The sequence below is a fragment of the Cylas formicarius genome, unplaced genomic scaffold (assembly GCF_029955315.1).
Source record: "Cylas formicarius isolate icCylForm1 unplaced genomic scaffold, icCylForm1.1 PGA_scaffold_66__1_contigs__length_148852, whole genome shotgun sequence".
Classification (NCBI taxonomy): domain Eukaryota; kingdom Metazoa; phylum Arthropoda; class Insecta; order Coleoptera; family Brentidae; genus Cylas; species Cylas formicarius.
The window spans coordinates 100,001-110,725 of NW_026844345.1; the positions used below are offsets into that span (position 1 = coordinate 100,001).

At 56.2% G+C, this 10,725-nt stretch overlaps 2 non-coding genes and 1 pseudogene across 2 annotated transcripts; all 3 read right to left on the reverse strand.

The window, feature by feature from the left end:
- LOC132702735 (large subunit ribosomal RNA) overlaps positions 1-6,791 on the reverse strand; it is a 9,224-nt pseudogene extending 2,433 nt beyond the window's left edge.
- A 508-nt stretch (positions 6,792-7,299) lies between these two features.
- On the reverse strand, positions 7,300-7,454 carry LOC132702738 (5.8S ribosomal RNA). The gene has a single exon (XR_009618959.1). It is a non-coding gene; the product is annotated as a 5.8S ribosomal RNA (ribosomal RNA).
- Positions 7,455-8,020: 566 nt separating this feature from the next.
- On the reverse strand, positions 8,021-9,951 carry LOC132702731 (small subunit ribosomal RNA). The gene has a single exon (XR_009618956.1). It is a non-coding gene; the product is annotated as a small subunit ribosomal RNA (ribosomal RNA).
- Positions 9,952-10,725: the final 774 nt, after the last annotated feature.

The window sequence follows — 10,725 nt, forward strand, 5'->3', positions numbered from 1 at the left end:
CCGCGCAGGGGCCGGGAGGCGGGTGTTGTGGAGCCCGCCAACGGTAGGCAGGGTGTTGGTTCGCAGCTGCACCGCGCGAACATGATCTTCACCGGACCACCCCGGTGGGGGGTCCGTGATCCACCGGCTGGCCGCCGCATTCGCACAGTGGCCGCTGAGGCCAGCACCACTGAACGAGCCGTCAAGGCGCTGCCCCCAATAAGCCCGCTGCGCCACCCCGCGGCCAAATGACCGTAAGCTGTCCGCCAACCGTGCCCTAACGCCGACCACGTAGTCGGACCGGAGGGCGGCAGCAAGCTGGGGGTCGTTGTACAAACCCAGCCTCTCCAGCCGGCCCAGCAAGATATCGGGGATCCTGCCGGACAAACAGAAGAGGCCGAGGCCCCCAGCCTTTTTGGCCGCGTAGAGCAGCGCATTGGGCGTTTGCGAGGGCAAGTGCAATGCGCTCTTAACGGTCTTCCGGACGACCTTATCCGCCCGATCTAGAGTGGCCCGCGTCACCCCCGGGTTCTGCAACGAGTACAGGTATTTAGGGAGGATGTACTCTTGCAGCAACCTCAGGCGTTGAAAGGGCTTAAGGGGCACTTTGAGCAGGCGACCCATGGCGTCCCGGAGCGAATCCACTGATGGCGGGTCAGTCCCCATAAAACCGACCTTGTGCCCAAGATATTTAAATGAGGAATCAGCACCGACGACAGGGACAACTTTGGTCCCGATGAACAATGGGACCTGAGTAGCCAGGTAAAGCTTCTTCAGGGCCGGAGCAAGCTTAACAGTAATATTGGAGCATTTGTTTGCGTTAAGCTCCATGCTCCGTGCCCCGAAGAAGCGCTGGCACTCTCTCAGGACGACCTGCATTTCCCTCGACGACGGCGTCAAGAGGAGCAGGTCGTCCGCGTAGGCCATTGCGTTGACCCTTTCGTCGCCGATGCTGATCCCGGTCGGCATACGGGACAGCCACACCATCAGCTCGTCCAGGACTAGGTTGAAAAGGATAGGCGAGAGCGGGTCGCCCTGCTTCACGCCGCGCAGGAGCGGGATGCCCTCGATGCGCGCGCCCCCGACGCGAATGGACGTGGCGCACCCCGACAGGCCGTCCATGAGGTATTCAACAAGGGGCTGCTCTACTCCAAACCTGCGCAGCGCCCTCTCGATTGATGCATGTGGCACGGTATCGAAGGCCTTCCGTAAATCGAGGGCGCTGACACAGTAGGGCCTTGTGGAGGCCCGGCAGCCCTTGATGGCGGCCTGCAGGATGATCGTGTTCGCCATAGTCCCATCCAGGCTCAGAAATCCGCGCTGGGAGGGATGTAACTCCAGGGCGCCCAAACGTGCCGCGAGGATTCGATGAAAGGTCCGGACTAGAATGTTGGATATTGTTATGGGCCGCCAGGAACCGACCTCGGCCGGGTCACCGCCACCCTTGGGAATCAGGGTGGTGCGGCAACCCTTGAGGACTGATGGCGTGCGGCGGGTCAGGAGCATGGCGTTGTATAGGATCGCCACACTCCTGACATCCAGCCTCCTCAGGTCGGCCCCCGACATGCCGTCCGGACCGGCGGCACAGGACGCCCTTGGGCATCTAATGGCAGCCTCCACGGACCGCAAGAGGACAGGCGAATACAGACCCTGAGTCGGTCTTTTATAATCCGAAATCATCTGCCCATCCTCCGGAGCGGCCCCCGCGAAGACTGCCTCGTAATGAGCGCGGATCTCCTCCTCCGGAGGGACAACGCCCACTGCGCCGGGGTCCACGCCGCGGACGATAAGGTCCGCGAGCGCAGACCTGTCCTTACCATACAACTCTTGATACCTCTTAAATCTATGGGCGCGCCGCGCGCCCGGGCGCATAGGAGCCGCGGCCGCGATGTGCCTATCCCGAGCGGGAACTGGGCGGCCATCGACGGGCGTCCAAAGGGCCCGGTATAGTTCCTCCACCGCACCAGCAGCGTCACCGATGCCACCGATGATCCGGCCCACAATCCCCCTGACGGTGTCGGAGACTCCGTCCTGCGCCGCTAACCGAGAAATGTATTCTTGGATGGCCTCAGTGCCACCCGGCGCGGCCTCGGTTGAAACGTTGTTGATCGCCGCGGCAGCGGCAACAGGCGAGCCGGCCGGAGCGCCGGGAGAGGACGCGGCGGTGGAGGGGGCGGGCGACGTGGAGGAAGGCGACGAGGGCGGTCCAGCCCTGAACACTACGTCGCCACTCTCCGCAGGCGGGGACGGCGACGGGGCAGCCCCCCGAGGTGGCGGGCTGACGGACCTATCATCAGTCGAGGACCCCGATCTGAATCGCACGGCCATCCTCCGTGTCCGAACGCCCCTACGTGGACGCGCCGGCGGCGAAAGCGGGCGCGGCGGGCTCGCTGGCGGGGGCCCATCAAAACGAGCGGGCGAGTTCGTCGGGTGGTCGGGAGCCTCCTTCTGTTCCGCCTCTAGCTGGGCCCGCAGGGAGCAATACGCCCCCTGCCTGCGGAGATTCTTGATAGCATCCACTGTACGGTGGAACTTCTCGGCCAGGTGTTTATTGACGGCCGTTCCACCGTACTCCAACTCCGCAAGGCAGATGGCGGAGCGCTCCAGCTCGGAGATGGGGTCCGCCCTCCTGCGGTCACCCAGCTCGACGCTCTTGTTGTACGCGTCGGGGTGGGCACGTCGCATATGCTGCCGCACCCCTGCATAGGTGGCGAAGGTCCGGCCACACTCCCCACACCCGCTAGGGCCCTCCTCGACAAGGCCGCGGCAATATCGCCGTCTGTGCTGGGCCAGGCTGGCCGCCGTCGGATATCCCCGGCCGCACCCCTCACAGGGGAAGCCACCCTGGGACGCCATACACCACACTCAACACCCACGCGCACGATAGACAAAGAAGAACAGACAAAGGTTCGTGCCGGTCGGTAGAGCTCCCGGAATGTGGGAGCCGCACTAGTTGGCGTTGAAAGCACCGACAGGACACTTATACACAAACCGCGGACGGTAGAACACGAAACAGTCTCCAAACGTTCGCGTCAAGACGGCCGCGCCGACGGTCGCCACACGGGCGCGACTCACGAGGCGGGCTGCCCGCCCCAGCAGACGGCGCCGCCAAAGGGGTGGCAGCCGATAAGGGGGTGGTGGTAAGGGTTGGTTGGGGGGGGAGTCACCAGAGACTCTCCCAGGAAGGATTTCCGGTGAAAGATGTGCAAATATGTGACGGGAGAGCACCACCCAGAAACTCGACTTCGGTCACCCTGTATGGTATGAAGGGGGAGTCAGGTCCGCAATCGCTTCCACCAATCAGTGGGCAGTCCGGCCCAGCAGGTCAGGCCAAAAAATCAGCCCCCTACGGCGAAAAAAAAATTTCCGCAAGAGTAAAAGTTCAAAGGTAGCTACCTTTGAACGAGAATGGCCGATTTTCGACCCCCTGTAAAACGGGGGGTGTGGCCCGTAGGGGCCTGAAATCTCGCACGGCGGATGGCGGGTGGCCGGACAGCAACCCCCCAAAATTTCAACCCCCTATCACAACTGGGGGCGGAGCTGTCGAGGGTGGAATTCCTCGATAAATGGCGCTCCGGCGACCTGGTCGGACTTGGGAGAATATTCGCCGACGGTCGCTATAAAAACACCCCCAAACCACCCACCCCCGCGGCTATCGCCGGAAAACGCCCGCACTTCACTTCCCGGGCGAATGCAACCCCCACGAGGGGCGAGGGCGCCAAATATTTCCCGGTATAAAGGGGGCACGGCGGAGAGAGAAGAGAAGGATGGAAGAGAGAATGTAAACACTAACCCAAACCGGGCCTCTCCGCCGAAGTCCACAGCAGTGCAAATCTGGCGTTTCTAGATAAGGTCAAGCTGCACCGCACTAAACAACCCCGAATTGTCAGTAGTGCCCCCCGGAACGGCCGCGAAGTAACACAAAACACACAGGGACGAACACGCGACTGCCCCGGAACCGGCAAAACTAGGGGCGGCACAACGCGAGACGGGAACCCGCAAAACACCCCGATTTTGAGGGAGCGCAGGAAGACACGTCCGCACGCGACGACGAACGTTAAGAGAGTCATAGTTACTCCCGCCGTTTACCCGCGCTTGATTGAATTTCTTCACTTTGACATTCAGAGCACTGGGCAGAAATCACATTGCGTCAACATCACGTTAAGACCATCGCAATGCTTTGTTTTAATTAGACAGTCGGATTCCCCCGGTCCGTGCCAGTTCTGAGCTGACCGTTAAATAGCGGCCGAAGAGAACACCGGAAAACCGGAGTTTTCCGGGTCTCGCAGCGAGGCGGTTCCGCGGGAGGCCAAGGCTCGGGACCGGGTTCGGATCGGATCCGGAGATCGTCTCCTCGCCCAGGCCCGGCTCGTTAACCGGAACCCGCTTCCTCGCCAAGCCCGACACGCCCCGATCCTCAGAGCCAATCCTTATCCCGAAGTTACGGATCCAATTTGCCGACTTCCCTTACCTACATTATTCTATCGACTAGAGGCTCTTCACCTTGGAGACCTGCTGCGGATATGGGTACGAACTGGCGCGACGCCTCCACGTGGCCCTCTCCCGGATTTTCAAGGTCCGAGGGGAAGATCCGGACACCGCGGCAACTGCGGTGCTCTTCGCGTTCCAAACCATATCTCCCTGCTAGAGGTTTCCATGGAACTCGAACGCTCATGCAGAAAAGAAAACTCTTCCCGGATCTCCCGACGGCGTCTCCGGGTCCTTTTGGGTTACCCCGACGAACTCTCTTGCGAGGGCCCGACTTATTAACGGTTCCGCTGCCAGGTTCCGGAATAGGAACCGGATTCCCTTTCGCCCGACGGGTGTGCGCTCTCGTTTTTCTCGCTCGTCAAAAATTATATATTATTTTATAATAAGACGGACCGCGACGTGTAAAACTACACCCCATCGACATCGGCTTTCGCCTAGGGCTTAGGATCGACTGACTCGTGTGCAACGGCTGTTCACACGAAACCCTTCTCCACGTCAGTCCTCCAGGGCCTCGCTGGAGTATTTGCTACTACCACCAAGATCTGCACCGGCGGCGGCTCCAGACGGCCTCGCGGCCAGCCCTTCTGCGCTCACCGCCGCGACCCTCCTACTCGTCAGGGCTTCATGATCGCGTCCGAAAACGACGATCGCACATGCCTCTGACGGTCGAGTATAAGCACGACGCTTCAGCGCCATCCATTTTCAGGGCTAGTAACTTCGGCAGGTGAGTTGTTACACACTCCTTGGCGGATTCCGACTTCCATGGCCACCGTCCTGCTGTCTTAAGTTACCAACGCCTTTCATGGTATCCCATAAGCGTCGATTTTGGCGCTTTAACTCGACGTTTGGTTCATCCCACAGCGCCAGTTCTGCTTACCAAAAATGGCCCACTTGGCACTCTGATTCGTGTCTCTCGCGGCTTCAATAATATATAAATAAATATATATAGTTCGAGCAAGCCGGAGATCTCACCCATTTAAAGTTTGAGAATAGGTTGAGGTCGTTTCGACCCCAATGCCTCTAATCATTCGCTTTACCGGATGAAACTCGTACGCTACGAGCGCCAGCTATCCTGAGGGAAACTTCGGAGGGAACCAGCTACTAGATGGTTCGATTAGTCTTTCGCCCCTATACCCAGTTCCGACGATCGATTTGCACGTCAGAATCGCTACGGACCTCCATCAGGGTTTCCCCTGACTTCGTCCTGACCAGGCATAGTTCACCATCTTTCGGGTCCCAGCGTGTACGCTCTTGGTGCGCCTCTTCTCGCGATGAGAACGAGACGCCCCGGGAGTGCGAGGCGACCGCTTTAAAGGCGAATCGCCCATCCTCCCTCGGTTCGCGCGAGACGAACCTTTACTTTCATTACGCCTTTAGGTTTAGCGAATCCCAATGACTCGCGCACATGCTAGACTCCTTGGTCCGTGTTTCAAGACGGGTCCTGAAAGTACCCAAAGCTATAGCGTCGCAGATCGGTCACGCTTTTTTACGAGCGAGGGTCGGTTCGAGAACTTCGAGGCCAACAGTCACCGGAGGTCGGTACCGGCACCGGGTCCGATAGCCGACTAGTATCCGGAGCGCTTGCCGCGAGTCGAACGCTTTTAAAGCGACCCGTGACCTTTCTCGTACCGTCGAGCGAGTCGGTCAGGATACCGCGGGTCCGCGCGATTCGAGAAAACCGCGCGGGCTCCGCCGCGGACCTTAGACCGACGCCCGACGGATCGCGACGTCCTACCAGGAGAAAAGTGCACGCGTTCGATGCCGGGTCGAAAAACGTAAGGCGCGGAAAAGGTAACGGGTAACCGTCCTCCCCGTCGCGCGAACGTCTCGCGCCGACTCCGAAACGCGAATGAATTTCTCCCTTCGACCTTTCGGGTTTCTCAGGTTTACCCCTAAACGGTTTCACGTACTATTGAACTCTCTCTTCAAAGTGCTTTTCAACTTTCCCTCACGGTACTTGTTCGCTATCGGTCTCGTGGTCATATTTAGCCTTAGATGGAGTTTACCACCCGCTTAGGGCTGCACTCTCAAGCAACCCGACTCTGAGGAGATCCCTCCCGCGATCGACGGCGGTCGCTACGGGCCTGGCACCCTCTATGGGCTGTGGCCCCGTTCAAGAAGGACTTGGACGCGCCGGACGATCTCGGGATAACGGAACCTCCCTAACACCACATTTCCCGGCGCCCGGTATCGGCCGCGGGATTCGGTGCTGGGCTCTTCCCTGTTCGCTCGCAGCTACTGAGGGAATCCTAATTAGTTTCTTTTCCTCCGCTTATTAATATGCTTAAATTCGGCGGGTAGTCTCACCTGCTCTGAGGTCGATCGATAAAATCATTATATATATATATATATATATATATATATAAATATATATATAAAACGTAGACGTGAATTTCGAAACGGTTCAGCGTTTATATTTAAAACCGCTATATCCACCACTCGTTACGCGGCCGCAAACGATCAGACGTCGGACACCTTTTCTTCTTATCGAGAAAATAACGGACACGACGATCGTCAATTTTGCGCGGACCTGCGACATACGCGGGCGGTTTTAATTACGCTCGTCTCTCGCGCTTTTAAGCGAGCGCGACGCGACGAACCGGTGCGTCGAAAATCGACGTCGTTCGCAAACTCGGTCGCGTTCCTTAGAACGCGGCCGGAGTTTCGCTTTCGCGTTTTAAAACGTCGCGAGACCGGGTAGGAGAGAGATCGCGCGCTAAGCGCGAACGTGCTGTTGCTCCTCACTCCTTCCCGCGCTACACGTCCAACTCGCTCCGACGTTTCTCGCGCCTCGCGGGCGAAAAAACCGAGCAGTCTTTAAATTGGATACGACCCTCAGCCAGGAGTGGTCCGGGAACAGAATCCGAGGACCGCAATGTGCGTTCGAAATGTCGATGTTCATGTGTCCTGCAGTTCACAAGTTGACGCGCAATTAGCTGCGTTCTTCATCGACCCACGAGCCAAGTGATCCACCGTTTAGGGTAATCTTTTTTCGATCGGTTTAACGCTTTTCGTCTCCGAAAAAGAGTCGTCGGCGTTGTTATCGACACATACATTTTTTTTACGGAAGGCGAGGTATATACCTTTCGACGTAAAAAAAAAAAAAAAGTTCGATTTCGGGCCGGTCTATCCGACGGAACACTTCGCCGCGCGCCCTTTGTTCTTTATTATTCAGACGGTAGGCGCGCGCGCGTTCGCGTTCGGACGACCCGCGCCGGTTTAAAGTTTATATACACACCTCCTCGCGGGTCGCGGGTGGGTGTAAGTACTTTTCGGTGCTCCGGGCGAATATCGTTTGACACCTTGTCGACGGCGAGCGCGAAACTAGGTTTCGCGCTTCGAGTTCCGTCTAGGTACCCGGAATTTTGTCGGCGCTCCTCCTACTCCTACTCCTCTCTCCCCTTTTTTACGGTGGTCGAGTGGTCGTCGTAGTCGTCGAATTTAATCGCGGCCGACTTAAAGATCGACGCGAGATATTTTCGACCGAGCGTCAGCGACAAAAATTCGTTCGACTAAATAAAGACAAACTGTGTAATTTTTATTATCACTTTAATGATCCTTCCGCAGGTTCACCTACGGAAACCTTGTTACGACTTTTACTTCCTCTAAATGATCAAGTTTGGTCAACTTCCCGGACACATCGACGACGCCGAAACGCCATCGGCGTATCGGTCCGAAGACCTCACTAAATCATTCAATCGGTAGTAGCGACGGGCGGTGTGTACAAAGGGCAGGGACGTAATCAACGCGAGCTTATGACTCGCGCTTACTGGGAATTCCTCGTTCATGGGGAACAATTGCAAGCCCCAATCCCTAGCACGAAGGAGGTTCAGCGGGTTACCCGGGCCTCTCGGCCAGGGAGGACACGCTGATTCCTTCAGTGTAGCGCGCGTGCGGCCCAGAACATCTAAGGGCATCACAGACCTGTTATTGCTCAATCTCGTGCGGCTAGAAGCCGCCTGTCCCTCTAAGAAGAATTGTTTGTACGCAGACAGTAAAAACCGCGCGCGACAACGGGGCGAACCCCGAGCCGGCCGGCCTTTGAGATGTCTAAATACGCCTAGTTAGCAGGCTAGAGTCTCGTTCGTTATCGGAATTAACCAGACAAATCGCTCCACCAACTAAGAACGGCCATGCACCACCACCCACCGAATCAAGAAAGAGCTCTCAATCTGTCAATCCTTCCGGTGTCCGGGCCTGGTGAGGTTTCCCGTGTTGAGTCAAATTAAGCCGCAGGCTCCACTCCTGGTGGTGCCCTTCCGTCAATTCCTTTAAGTTTCAGCTTTGCAACCATACTTCCCCCGGAACCCAAAAGCTTTGGTTTCCCGGAAGCTGCCCGCCGAGTCATCGGAGGAACGTCGGCGGATCGCTAGCTGGCATAGTTTACAGTTAGAACTAGGGCGGTATCTGATCGCCTTCGAACCTCTAACTTTCGTTCTTGATCAATGAAAACGTTTTTGGCAAATGCTTTCGCTTCTGTCCGTCTTGCGACGATCCAAGAATTTCACCTCTAACGTCGCAATACGAATGCCCCCATCCGTTCCTATTAATCATTACCTCGGGGTTCCGAAAACCAACAAAATAGAACCGAGGTCCTATTCCATTATTCCATGCACACAGTATTCAGGCGAAGTTTTAGCCTGCTTTAAGCACTCTAATTTGTTCAAAGTAAACGTGCCGGCCCACCTCGACACTCAATGAAGAGCACCGCGGCAGGATTGAGTTGGACCGCCCGCGTGAACGGGCTAAGTCCACCGGCAGGACGTCTCGCGGCACGCCAGTTAACACCGCGGACGATGAACCGGCGGCGCGAGACACAAATTCGACTACGAGCTTTTTAACCGCAACAACTTTAATATACGCTATTGGAGCTGGAATTACCGCGGCTGCTGGCACCAGACTTGCCCTCCAATTGATCCTCGTTAAAGGGTTTAGAGTGTACTCATTCCGATTACGGGGCCTCGGATGAGTCCCGTATCGTTATTTTTCGTCACTACCTCCCCGTGCCGGGAGTGGGTAATTTGCGCGCCTGCTGCCCTCCTTGGATATGGTAGCCGTTTCTCAGGCTCCCTCTCCGGAATCGAACCCTGATTCCCCGTTACCCGTTACGACCATGGTAGGCGCAGAACCTACCATCGACAGTTGATAAGGCAGACATTTGAAAGATGCGTCGCCGGTGCGAGACCGTGCGATCAGCGTAAAGTTATTCAGAGTCACCAAGTTGAACGATGTCGGGCGCGAACCCGCCACCGATTGGTTTTGATCTAATAAAAGCACTCCTTCCGTCTCCGGTCGGACCTCTGTTTGCATGTATTAGCTCTAGAATTACCACAGTTATCCAAGTAATTGTGGGTACGATCTAAGGAACCATAACTGATTTAATGAGCCTTTCGCGGTTTCACCTTAATTTGGCTTGTACTGAAACATGCATGGCTTAATCTTTGAGACAAGCATATGACTACTGGCAGGATCAACCAGGGAGCTGTTCTACGTGTCGAGCGCGCCGCCGCCGCCGCCGCCACGGATGACGACGATCGGGCGCGGTACGACAACAAACAGTCTCTTTTTTAAAAATAATAATTACGCGCGCGAAACGCGTTTATTTTATTTTTAAATAGAAACAGACGCGACCACTTTGTGTGGCGGTGATAGCGTGCGAGTACGGAAATGAACCGTTCCCGACGCCACACTCGTTATTATTATTATTCGGACGCGATCCGTCCAATTTTTTTTTGTTGGTAATAAATATCGAGACGACGTGAGTGCGCGATCAAACAATCCGACTCGCGCGCGCATAATAAGCTTTAAAATGCGGCGCGCGTCGAACCGATGTGCCTCGGGCAACGAACGTCGATCGACGGAAATTTTCGGACATTCTCTCGATCACTCTTCGCTAGATTGAAAGCGACACGAGATTTCTCGAAAGAAACGTTCCGGATTCGCATATAAACTCGCTCGGTTAGATGAGAGTTATCGCAAATTTTTCGGAAGAAAAATATTATAGGGCGACCGCTTTCGAACCACGAAGTGCCAAATCTTACTTTAAAACACCCGCTAAGTTCGCGATCTAGCTGTATAAGGTGCGGAGCCTTAAAATGTTTTCGAACGCTCGAGCAATCGCTGCTACGAAGACGGGCCGATGGCAAACGAAAAACGGTCTACGTTCCCGTACCGATGAAGGAAACCAATTTTTCTTAAAAAATTGAACCCACGATACGAAAATGTTAAGCGAGCCAATTAATCGCGCCAAACGGT